This window comes from Symphalangus syndactylus, chromosome 5, assembly GCF_028878055.3.
Source record: "Symphalangus syndactylus isolate Jambi chromosome 5, NHGRI_mSymSyn1-v2.1_pri, whole genome shotgun sequence".
Lineage (NCBI taxonomy): Eukaryota > Metazoa > Chordata > Mammalia > Primates > Hylobatidae > Symphalangus > Symphalangus syndactylus.
This window is the reverse complement of record NC_072427.2, coordinates 133,108,864-133,121,505: the sequence shown is the minus strand read 5'-3', so window position 1 is coordinate 133,121,505 and position 12,642 is coordinate 133,108,864. Positions and strand designations below refer to the sequence as shown.

The 12,642-nt window shown below is 38.3% G+C and overlaps 1 long non-coding RNA gene across 2 annotated transcripts in view; it reads left to right on the top strand.

Annotated features, from left to right (window-relative positions):
* The window catches only part of LOC129483255 (uncharacterized), a 137,362-nt gene that overhangs the window by 110,205 nt on the left and 14,515 nt on the right, over positions 1-12,642 (top strand). The window contains exon 1 of one of the 2 annotated variants that reach the window (XR_010120855.1): positions 10,798-10,878. The exons of the other annotated variant lie outside the window; for it this stretch is intronic. This is a non-coding gene — a long non-coding RNA (uncharacterized lncRNA). Of the gene's footprint in view, positions 1-10,797; positions 10,879-12,642 lie in introns of those variants that run through there. 2 annotated transcript variants of the gene reach the window in all.

The window sequence follows — 12,642 nt, the reverse complement described above, 5'->3', positions numbered from 1 at the left end:
TAATCCTCTAGGTATTAAAGCCAATTTCCAGGTCACAACCGTATCTTTCTTTTCTTTTTTTTTTTTTTTTTTTGTATTTTTAGTAGAGACAGGGTTTCGCCATATTGGCCAGGCTGGTCTCAAGCTCCTGACCTCAAGTGATCAGCCTGACTCAGCCTCCCAAAGTGCTGGGATTACAGGCGTGAACCACACAACAGTATCTTCTAACACATGCACTTGCTGGATTTTAGATTCATTTTTAGTTCTAAGATCCAGGTATTTCTTTGTGTTTGTATGTGTGAGTGTGTGTGTGTGTGTGCATCTATGTATTTTTCCTCATATATCTATTTAGAAAGATTGAGGAAGGTCCTGGAATACTTAGTGCGTCATGCAGCTAGGATGGATTCCTTCCGAAGGGAAATGACAACTGAAAATCCAATTATGTTGTCCAAAAGAATAAGAGTACTGTCTTATTGAGTTACTAACTGAAAAATGTCCCTAAGTTCGGGTAAGGAGGTAGGGTTCAAATTCTACTATAATCTTTAACTTGCTCTCAGGTTGAAGATAATCTCTTTTTTTTTTCATGGTGTTAAGCATGTACGTATGTAACACCTGGTACTCTTTACTCCCAAAGAATATTATTTGATTTTCCAAAAAGTTGAGTATAGCAACCTGAAATCTCAGTGGTTTCAGTTCCCTGTGTAAAACACAGTACAGGTTATCACAAGTCATTGGCTCATTGGCTGCAGATTGACACATGAATGTGCTTTTAAAACAATAACAATATTGTCCCATAGCTTTTGTCTTCTTCACTGTATGCAATCTTTGATTAGCTTAGTGGGAAATACTATGTCAGAAACTGTTCATATTTAAACAAGGATGCTGACATTTGTTGAGTGTTTAAATCAGTGTTCCAGGCACTTGACATATCTCATGTTATCCTTGTTATCAACTGAGCATTGAAGTATTATTACGAGCATTGAAGTATTATTACTTGTTTCGTAAAAATAGAGAACTGAGACTCATATAAGTTCATAAATATACCCTAGGTCATGTAACTAATAATTATATGACTCCAAAGCATCTACTCTTTGCACTATGCCACTCATAATAAAGCAAGGGATTTCAGAAAATGTGAAAAGAAATGGCATCAATCAGGATGTATTTTCAGTTTAAAAATCACTTAAATAAGAAGAAGATTTAATACCGGGAATTAGGAGTTGCAAACCAGTAGAATAACTAGAAGAGCAGGCTCTGTGTCAGAACCCAGGAACAACTCACAGATCAGTAACATAGAACTGGCTCACCAGGGAGCCACAATCAGAAATAGGGAACCAGGAATCCACCACCTTGACTGTACACTCCAGAGGCACACTTTTTAGGTATGATTCAGGTCAGGGCATTGCATCCACACTTGCTGGCTTCATAATCATGCTTTCTTAGCATGCAGTAATTGTCCCTCACCTTGCCTTTTGACATCAGGAATATCTGCTAGCACTACTACAGCAAAACTCAGTATTTCCAGGACTGTGCTTGCCAACGTGGTAAACAGAAATGGTAAAATAGTGACTTTTGCCTCAATTTCACTTTCCAAATCTTTCACAAGTATAGCTGATGTGATAAACCCAAAGCATATCTGGAGTCCTAGCTGCAAAGGAATCAAGCAAAAGTGGTTTTTAACTTCATAGCTTCTGCAGCACAGAAAGGCACACAAGGAGCAGTATGGAATGAAGATTGAGTACAGATTCACTGTGTTCACCTCACTGAGGATAATAATGGAAAGACTCATGGGGGATATTCCTTCAAAGATGTGAATTTGGTAAAAATTGGAAAAGTGAATCCACCCAAGGTGACAAGGAAAACCTCACAAGGAAGAAATTGAAAAAACTATTCTCCTGAGAAATGCCTCATGGAAAACCTACATTGGGAGGCCTATTGACCAGAACAAAACCAGGAATACAGACTTCAAACTACATTATTCTTTATGATTTATGACCCCTAAATATTTTATTATTTTTACCAGTCGAAGTAAAAATTTAAACCGTTTTTCTAATTAAAAAATGAAATATATTAAACTTCTATAAATAACTTTCAGTCTTATTGTTAGTAATATGAATTATTATATGTATCGTACTTTGCAGAGAAAGTTAAAAATAGTAAAAACCAATAATCAGCAAAATTATTTTACTTTTTTCTGCTTAATTGACAATAATAGCCTTCCTCAGATATGCTACAAACGCTTTTCCTCTCTTCAGGATTTCCACATTACTTTAATATATCTTTCATTAATAACCTAAGGAAATGAATGCATATTCTTTGAGGAGCAACTGGATTCTTTACAAATATTTCCATGAAATCAAACCAAAATGGGAGGTAGGTTGTGAAGTTGTGTTCAGTTTGCTGTCTGATTTTCATTAGACTCATCATTCTACATTCTTTTGAGTCCTAGGCACTTGGTCTCTGGCTATTTTCATGACTGCTGTAATGGAATTACCATTTCAAGTTTGTAGGAGGTAAAGGAGAAACATGATAGGAATAGCAGGAAGGAATGGCTCACTCATAAACAATCTACTGGAATTTTGAATTGATTAGGTTTGAGTGGCTAAAAGGGAAGAGTGGGGAAATGTACCCTAGTTTTCTTTTCCTCCAGTTTCCTGTTGCATTATGTGGCTTCTTGAATGTTGCATAATATAAATCATCCAACCACTGGAAGACAAGTTTTAGCATTGCAAACTCAGCAGATTTACTTAATTTCATTTTTCCAGTTGGATATCTGCATCAATTCAGGCCAAGAGAGTATCTCATGTCACCTAAGGCAACAAATAGATCCTGGAGCATTCATGGCGATACCCGCAATGTTGGCAGATGAATGTTTTCTTTCCTCTGCCAAGCACCATCAACATTATTTTTGGGTGGATCTAAATCTGAACAGTCTAGAGTTTCCATTACATCGTCCTAATTGTTAAAAAGAGGGCCTGCTATAATTCTTGAAAACTAGTCTGTTTAGTTGTACTTGTTACCATAACATCAGATTGAAATATTGCTTCTCTGTCGGTTTGGCCACAGTGTAGCAGCCGGCCTGGTAGCGTCAAGGCATTAGGAAGGTGAAGCAATCCACAGTCAACAGTATGAATGGAACAATTCACACTGTTGTACATAGATATAGAGGTTAAACCCAAACACATGAAAAAGTGATGCTGGAAGCACTTGGGAACAGCTGGGCCAGATGAATAACTCAATTGGATGCCATGAGGAACAAATTAAACAACTGACTGGAGACCAGGCTGCTCCTGTGACAGACACTTTAATCAGGAAGTCAAAAGCTGATTGACAAGATGAAAAGCTGGATGACATGAAAAATGGAAACAGAAGGAACAACACAAGAAAAGGGCACCCAGGTCAGCATGCTGACAAAAATAATCAAGTACGACAGGCCATAATCCAATCTTCGAATGTTTGGCATGGTGCTAGTTATGAGAATCTGCAGCCAAGAGGAAAGAAAACTATTATTAAGCAAAGAAATTATCTGGCTTTCTAGACTTCACTATTACATGTTCACTAGAGGATTTTCTTTTTCTTTTTAAAAAAAAAGTGTAATAGCTTTTGTTGAGTTTCATAAGATCAATCAATCAAAAAGTGCTAATCTATCTGGATATGAAGCCCTAGCAAAACAATATATAATAGTGTTTTAGATTCAGAGTTAAATAGGATATACACGTTCATTGCCTCAAATTGCAAAGTATGGGTCCTTCTCATGCTCTCCTATTTAAGGCCTAGAAGAGGAAGAGTAGCAATTACTAAGAGGAGGTTTCTGTGGCCCACTTAAAAACTCTTAGCTGGATTCTTGCTGTTGAATTACTGTTGGAATCCAAGGCTGAGCTTCATGCCAGAGAAAAAATTTGTCTGTGCTACATAAATTATTTTTTAGATGACTCAGAATACCACCTGCATCCCAAAAGATGCATTCATAAATGCACTATGTGAAGAAGAATGAAATAATGGATCAGGTGTTTTTTAAAAAGACAGATGACATAGAAGTTTGTCATTCCTGGGATAAATGTGTGTATTTACGTATGTTTCAGCTCTCATAGCACTTTAATTTCAATAGCATGTAATTTACCAGAGGAGGGCCCAGAAGATGAAGCACCTTGGCGGTGTTTAGACATTGTCACTTCATGCCTTTTCAGTAAACTCATCTGCCTTTGGAAAAACAAAACTTACAGTAAACATCGAAAGACCAGTTGACACTGTCTCACTTGGATCCCTACACTGGAGCTAAACCTACATCTCAAGAGAAAAGAAGGGATGTTTTAATTCATTGTCTTAGTCCACTGGTTTTCAAACCATGTTTCAAATCTCTAGGGTTTTTGAAAGAAAAGTATGGTCACAGAGGACATGTTTCATTTGTATTTGCTCCATTAGCTTCAGATCCCACAGGTTTTGGAGTTCTGGGGCATTAAAAACACTGTCGAAAGGGTTCCTGGCCTCAAAAATGTGTAAAAGAAAAACACCACTTTGATGATATTACCCTTAGGTGAGGACGCCACTATTTGACAGAATATATTCAGCTCAAACTGGGAGACCAAGCTGGTGTATTTCACTTGGATAAAGTACCTTATAGAAAGCCAAACCGAGTATCTTATCCATAGCATTCTAGATGCACCTGGCTCATAGTTGATTATTTTTCATTTTATAGAATTTGCTAGAGGGTTTCATTGCAGATCTTAAAACTTGAATAAAACTTGAATCTTACTTGTGCCATATAGTTAAGTTCATTTGAGTCATGACTGTCTAAGGAATTAGCTGCTTCTTCCCACTGCCTTTACGGACATACATCTAAACTGTCAAATAAGTAACCACAAAGACATTTAATTTTCCTGTGAGGTCAGGGCTGACCCTGGAGTCTTACTAAGGTAAAAGCATCTTAAAGGGTAACACAGAAATTTTATTATGTCCTCAAAGCCTAGAGCCATACAACGTCAAGCATGGTAGGAGAAAAAATGTATCTACTGAATTTCTATTCTGGGTTCACCTCGAGTGTTTTGAAGGTCTAACCCACCATCCTCTACCCCTCTGCTATAAAAGGGAACTACATATATGAACCTAACATTACCTGGGCCAACCTCGCTTCTTATACCTGTTTTACTTTGATCATAAAGATTAATGAATCTTTATAATACACCAGCCACCGAGACCTGTCATTTATTCCTATTATGAAATGTGTTTTATATTTAGTCTCCATTTCATTTTTAGCATCACTATTCTGAGCCTCCAATTTTATATGGTACATGAGAGAAAGGCTGGATCAGAGGCACAAAGCATCGAGAAGACAGTAACACCTTCTGTATCATATATTTAAAAGTAAAAACAACATAAAATTAAAAAGAAATATATGTAGGAAATTCTGATAAAGTTTTGAATTTTCATTTGGTGACTATTTCACTGTCTTTTTTTAAAAATCAAATATCAAAATTTTTAGTCTTTGTTCAATGCCCTAATTTACTGGTGTCGAAAACATATCCTTAAAGGTTAATTGGATAGTCCATCACTGTATGGGGACTACATTAATATACTTTACAATACCAGAAATTATATATATAACATAGAAGAATATAGAAGAACATACTATAATGTAGAAGTCACATGTTGCTGAGAATTTAATACCCTGACCCCTTATATTATTGTAAATTCCTAGTTTATGTACTTTCAAAGGCCAACCATTGCCCACAAATCAATAGTTTAATCTTGTATCAGATATCCTTTACTATCTAGTGACACAGAAGAAAGAAGAAATCTTACATTCATTCATTAACCTACTAACTTTAATACATTATACTATTTAGTCCTACAAATACCATAAGGCAGATATTTTAAATAATTTAAATAACCTGTTCAAGGTCACATGATGACTTAATGGTAAATCCAAGACTCAAAACCAGGGCTATCTCTTCATCAGATTGGACTAGGCTATGACATAGAGACCAACAAAAGTGGGACATTCAAGGCTCCATTGTTGACAAGGATGGAGCAAGTGGGGAGATTAGAGAATAAACGGTTATTGGGAAATCTCATATTATGAGTTTGATATCAGAATAGAGCACTAACACACTACCATGGAGTTATAGCCAGAGTCAAGCAGTAGAGGTCAAAGACTAAGTCAAGTTCAAATCCCAGATGAAAGTCAAACATGAGCTCATCTGATTGATAGATAGATACCTACCCTGGTAGGTTCTTTAATGATTACAAATTCCTTCCATTCCAGTAAGCATATACCTTTGCATTGTGACTTTGCTGTTCCTCCCATGCAGAATTAGATATGTTCCTTCAATCCCTTGAAGACTCTCTTTTACCAACAGAGTATGGCCTAAGTGACATTGTACAAGTTCCAGAGCCTGGGACTCAAGATGTCTTGGAGATTCTGTCTGTGCAGTCTTATAATGATGCCCTGAGATCATCATTAAAGAAAGCCAGTCTGGCCTACTGAGGATGAGAAGCTACATAAATGAGAATGAAGATTCCCCAGCCAACACACAATATCAATAGTCAGATATGTGAATCAAGCCATGTTGAACCTCCCAGCTAGATGACCCTCCAGCACATGAAACCAGCAGATGAATATCCCAGCCTGCCTGAAGAACTGTACAGGAAATAAGAAATCATTGTTGTTTAAGCCACTGGGTTGGCGGGTGGTTTGTTACACTGAAATAGTTAACTAAAACAGAAATTGGTACATAGAGGTCAGGTGCTGTCATAATAAAAATCTAAAACATGTACTGTTGGCTTTGGTGATGGGAGTGATTGGTAGCTAAAGAGGCAGTGAAACAATGATTAGTAGATACTGGGAAGTTAATAAGGAAATTTCTATTGGAGGGTGGAGAAAGGGCCACCCTTGTTATACAGTGGCCAAACAATCCCTGGAAAGTAGAAACTTTTCTTAAACTCATGGATCTGGCTAGGAGATTTCCAGGATGCGTGCAACAAATGTGAATCAACTTTGTATAGCTGTGTATAATAAAGTATGCTGTATTTGTCCATTCTGATGCTGCTAATAAAGACATACCTGAGACTGAATAATTTATAAAGGAAAGAGGTTTAATTGACTCATGAGGCCTCAGGCAACTTACAATCATGGTGAAAGGGGAAGCAAACACATCCTTCTTCACATGGCAGCAGGAAGGAGAATGAGTGACCAGTGAAGGGGAAAATCCCTTATAAAACCATCAGATCTTGTGAGAACTAAGTCAGTATCATGAGAACAGGATGGGGGAAGCTACCCCCATGATTCAATTATCTCCACCTGGTCCCTCCCATAACATGTGGGGATTATGGGAACTACAATTGAAGATGAGATTTCGGTGGGGACACACCCAAACCATATTATGTGGGAAGAGAGATTAATTAAAAAAGCAACTTTTCAATTTGCAAGCAGAATTTAGAGAAAATATAGAAAACCCAGGATGTGCTGGACTGGAAAAGATTGTCAAAGAAATTTTAATATAGGTAAAAATTTAATTCTAGAAGACAGTCAATAAAATGAGGCCTCAGTGGTAAGATCAAATAGAAGGATGTGGCTGTTAGGCCCTAACAAACAAAATAACCCAGAATGATTTCTTATAGAGTATTTAGTAGACCGCTCATCTAAACAAATGATTGTCTATGAATCCAGACCCATCACTCAAATAGGCCCATCATCCAAATGAGAGAGAGGCCTACCTTGACAAGAATAGTAAGCCTGGCTGTCATCTAATAGATTCGAATTTAATCTGATCCACAGAAATCCTATAAGGAATTTTAAAGGAATTATATTGATTTGGATTAAAAGGGACAGAGACAGTTCAAGAAGACTCCACGCCATCAATATCCTACAGATAAAAAGTGAGTTGAGAAAACTACTTATATGCAGCCATGGGCTATTTCTTACAGAAAAAGAAGGACCTCTCAGAGGCTAAGCAAACCATCCAGAGTGTGGGCCCAAAATCCAAAAAAACAAAATTAATTAGAGAACCACTCCAAGAGATAAGAAATAGGCCCTAAGCAGGGAACATTCCCTGTCCCTGGACATGTACCTATTTGGATTTCACAATTGCTTCAGACCATTGATTGCTATGTGCTTCCAGTCCTTTCTCTTTTCTAAAAAAGAGGATTATTCATTCTGGTTATTTTTTCTTTGTCTCACCATTTCATCTTAGCTATTTGAATGAAAGAGGGTAAATGCCTTGTAGTTTTGGTTCACAGAACTCTGGATCATGAAAGCCAAGGAGCTCCACAGAGAAACCTCCTTTGTATCTGGACCAGAGGGGAAGCTCAAACTTGTGGATTTTCAGCCTGATGCAATACCTGGGATGAAACTTTTGTAATTATTGCGATAGGAGTAAGCATACTTTCCATGTGGAAGAATGATTAATTTGTGGCCAGAAAGTAGAGTGTGGTAAACTTGTGGTTTGATAGCCACAAATTCCACCCATCCCAATATGCATGCCCTTTGGCTTCTCCTTTCATCCAAAGACAGGATATATGTCTATATCCCTTTCAATCTTGACTGGCCTTATGACTTATTTGACCAGTAGAATGTGGTAGAAGGGACAGGGCATGAGCTTTTAATCCTGGGCCACAAAAGGACCTGACACTTCCTCTGTTGCTCTCTTGAAACCTTCACAAAAGGAAGCCAATCTAGCCAGCATCCAACACTGACCGCCAGACATGTAAGTGAGACCATCTTGGATTTCCCCGCCCAGAAGACCATCTGGCTGAATAAGTGAAATCAAGTGAAGCCAGAAGAGGAGCTGCCCAGCAACCCACAGAACGGTGAAAACAATATATTTTAAGCCACTACATTTGGGGTGGTGTGTTATTATGTAGCAATAATCAACTGAAACCAGTTATTATACACCAGACACCATTGTGACTAAACTAGATACAGCCCACACCTGTGGGGATTTAATATGGGGCAAGGGTAGGGGGATAATGGCATTAAACAGAGCAATAAAATACAATTGTGACTGTGATAAATGCGATGAAGGGAAAGGACAAGGTGCTGTGAGAGGCTCAGGAATGCCATAGAGTCAGGTTGGACCCTCTGTAGAAGCTGTTGGAGCTAGTCAGCAATACTAAGGCAGAGGTCTAGAGAAGATCCAGTGAGTATGGTCAGCAAGGAACCAAGAAGAATGTAAGCAGGTATTCATGGTAGTTCTACTAAGATGCCAGGGCCTAGGCCCTGTTACATTGTCACTATGAGAAAACAAATCTAAAGGTTTTAGCACAGGGTCTAGCATATAGTAACCACTTGGTATTATCTATAATAACTTATATTTTTATTTTGAATTGGCATGGAAATATGCGATTGCAAGTGAGTTTAAAAGTGGAAACCCCATTAAACTCTCTGTTTAGAGAGGGTTAATAGAAAGAATACCACAAAATGCTTCTAAACCCAAAACAAGACTGTCTCTATGGGAGAAAAATAAAACACAGGTACACAATCCCTTATCTAAAGCTCCAAAGGCCCAGATGGGCTTCAGAATTCGAAAGGTTTAGGGTTTTAGAAAGGCAATTTGGAGTATTTCCCATACACTATGCAATACTTCTAGCATTTCCTGGGAGCACCCAACCATTAAATTTGAGCAGCAAAACGTATGGCTATTCGCAATAAGTGAGATAAAAATTGGGAGTAGACATACATCTGTTCAATCACCAAATTTGTTTAAAAAATTTGTTTTAATGGACTTCAGAAGGTTCTGCACTTCAGGATTGTGGATAGAGTTGTGTACCTCATCTATAAACCCCCACGATTTATGGGCCCGCAGCGAGAAGGGGGATACTTCCCAAGTGGGTTGCTGAAAAACACAGTCCCTGTGATTGGTCATTGACATCTTAATGAGCTCAATGGATCGCAGCTCATCCTATGCAGCTGCAGAAATCTGTCTCAGCTTTACAAGTTGACAGAAGTAAATCACACACTATATTTTCTATACTATGGTCCATTTCACTGGCTCTGTGTTGGTACAGCTGCAGTATAGCAGATTCAAATCACTGTGAATGCATGTATAACCCTTGTTTCCCTAAACCATGCCAGCAGTCTCAGAGAGTACCATGAGTATGAGGATAATTACAATTTTCTGAGTCCTCACCCATTATTGCATTGTTATTCCTGGATTCCTACCTTCCTCCCCATCCCCAAGGCCTCTCCTTACTTGAGGATGCCAATAGCTTAAAACGTACCTTGAAAATGTGTTGTGTGGCTTGGCTGATGCCAAAAGCCCTGCTGATTCTGTATCTCCTGGATCTCATCATTTCTGCCAGTCCTTTAGCCACTCCTTAGCTGCCATTTTCATTCCCAGCCTCATCTTCAGATGCAGCCTCTGCCATCCGTGCTGAGCATTGCTGAAGTAGGATAGAGTTCTATCAATCATTCATCTCAATAAGTGGTATTGAGCCTAAGTAAATTAAATCAATCTCTCTCTCTCCCCGTCTGTGTCTGTCTCCCTCTCTATATATACACAGATGCAAATGTATGTATATGTGTAGGTATAGAAAATAAAAATTGCCATACATATTCCGGGTTGCCTATATTTTGAGTTTATAGTCCTTTCTGTAGAAAAACAAATACATTTCCCAGGAATTTAGCCAGAGGATATTTGCATGTCAACAACCAACATCATAGGGTTACTTCCTCATTTAACAAACATCTATTTAATGCCTAAAAGTGTCAGGAGCTAGTCTGGGCAATGAGGACCAGCGCACCAGACACACCAGCTTCCTACTGTCATGGAGTTTGCATTCTAGTCTCCATCGAAACTGTTTCTTCTCATAGACAGTTAATTGGATCACAGGCTGAACCATATGCCTGTGGGGCTCTTAGTCCTTAGGAAGCTTATGTTTTGAAATGTGCTGTAACCTGAAAAGGTGGGAAGAGACTTAGTTTCACCCTCTTTGCTCAAAGTAGTAATTTTGAGAACGAGTGCCTGATTGTTAGACCTAAATATTGTCTTTCATTCTGGCCAGAGGCCTCTTTACAAAAATCAGTCCTCCTCTGACATTCCAGGGTCTCTGTGTCTCTAAGCTAAGCCTTGCCACACGTGAGTTCTGTTCAATAGAATGCCATGAAGGGAACTCAAGGGTGACTCCTTTGAGAAGTAGTTGAGATTGACACTCTCTTTTTTACGGGCTACTCCAATAGACTCTGAGGTCAGCTTTCAGTCTCCAAGAACTCCTGCCACCACATTACTGTTTGTTTAATATTTTTCAGGGGGTTCCCTATTGCTTAGAATATGTACTCTGTAGCTTGGTATGCCAATGATTCACAACCCATTCCACCTCATGACAGGTATAGAAAATGATGATATTTTTATAGTGTACCTTGGAAAATGAAAGAGACTGTCTTTGACCAGAGACGATGGACCTGAAGTTCATCAGAGGTGACAACCCAGGCTTTCCTGGCTGACCCAAGGAGGGATGAGGAGATTAACATCTCAGCATCATCTATAACCCATCTACCTACCTTACAAGGAGTGAAAAACTCTGTGATGTGCAGTAGTCTTTACAACGAAGCACCAAATTACATCTTGCTATCAACTTTTAAATTACTCTATATCAATTGAGTCCAAAAACATTTAAGTAGTTCATTTCTAATTCCATGTCATTTACCTTTCTCCCTAGGCACCTTTTGCTAATTGTTCTCCTCATTCCATTTTCTTTCAAACTTCCATGTTTCTGCTGTTTCTCCACCTATAATGCCCTTCTTTTACCCTTCTTTGGTGAACTCCTACTCATCATAAATCTCATTTCAAATGCCACTACTCAGGCCATTCCAAGCTCTTTCAGGCAAATTTAGGTTGTTCCTTCCTCTGGCTGTCCGAACGTACACACAACACACACACACACACACACATACACACATATCACAGTACTTACTACATGGTTGCTTGCACTAGTTGTGAAAAGCTGTAGTGTAGAAGCTTTGTTTTCTATATCATTGTACCCTTCACTTGGTTCACTGTAGTTCCTGCCTAGCTCAGAGCTCAATATATGTTTTGCTTAATGGGTGAATGAATGAATCAATAACTGGGGAATTGGAGAAATTGCCCATGTGTTAGATTTGCATGAGACTTTGGATAAGGCTTGGAATCCTATTGCTTCATATTCTCCGTATGCTGAAATAACAATATTTGTCTTCTCTGAAATATAATGCCTTAAAACTCAAAATATCAAGCTGTCAGAACTTTGTTATTATGTGCATGGTCACCCTGCTATTAAACTTTAGTTGTCCTGGAAACATATATTGGATCTATAAATTTAGATTAAAGAATCTTACCAACAGAGTTTTTGCACATACTGTGTTGTCAGTTTCCTCTAATAGCTACTTGTTTATCACAGTAATGTAACCATAACAGAACTAAGAACAAAATCATGGAACCTACTCATTCAGCAAGACCAGGAATGGGTTTTCTGAGTTTGTGCTGGGTAAGAAAATCTTGTCAATAACCCAGTGTCATTTAAGTTCTAACTTTGGGACACTCTTTGGTCTAAAAGTTTGAGGAAAAAATGGGTTCAACAACATAAATGATAGGCCATACACCAAACAATTTTATGTAGCATGGTCATTAAGATAGCCCAAAACATGGCAAACTATTAGAAGTGATGTGCATTGCATTTACACTAGCTCTTATT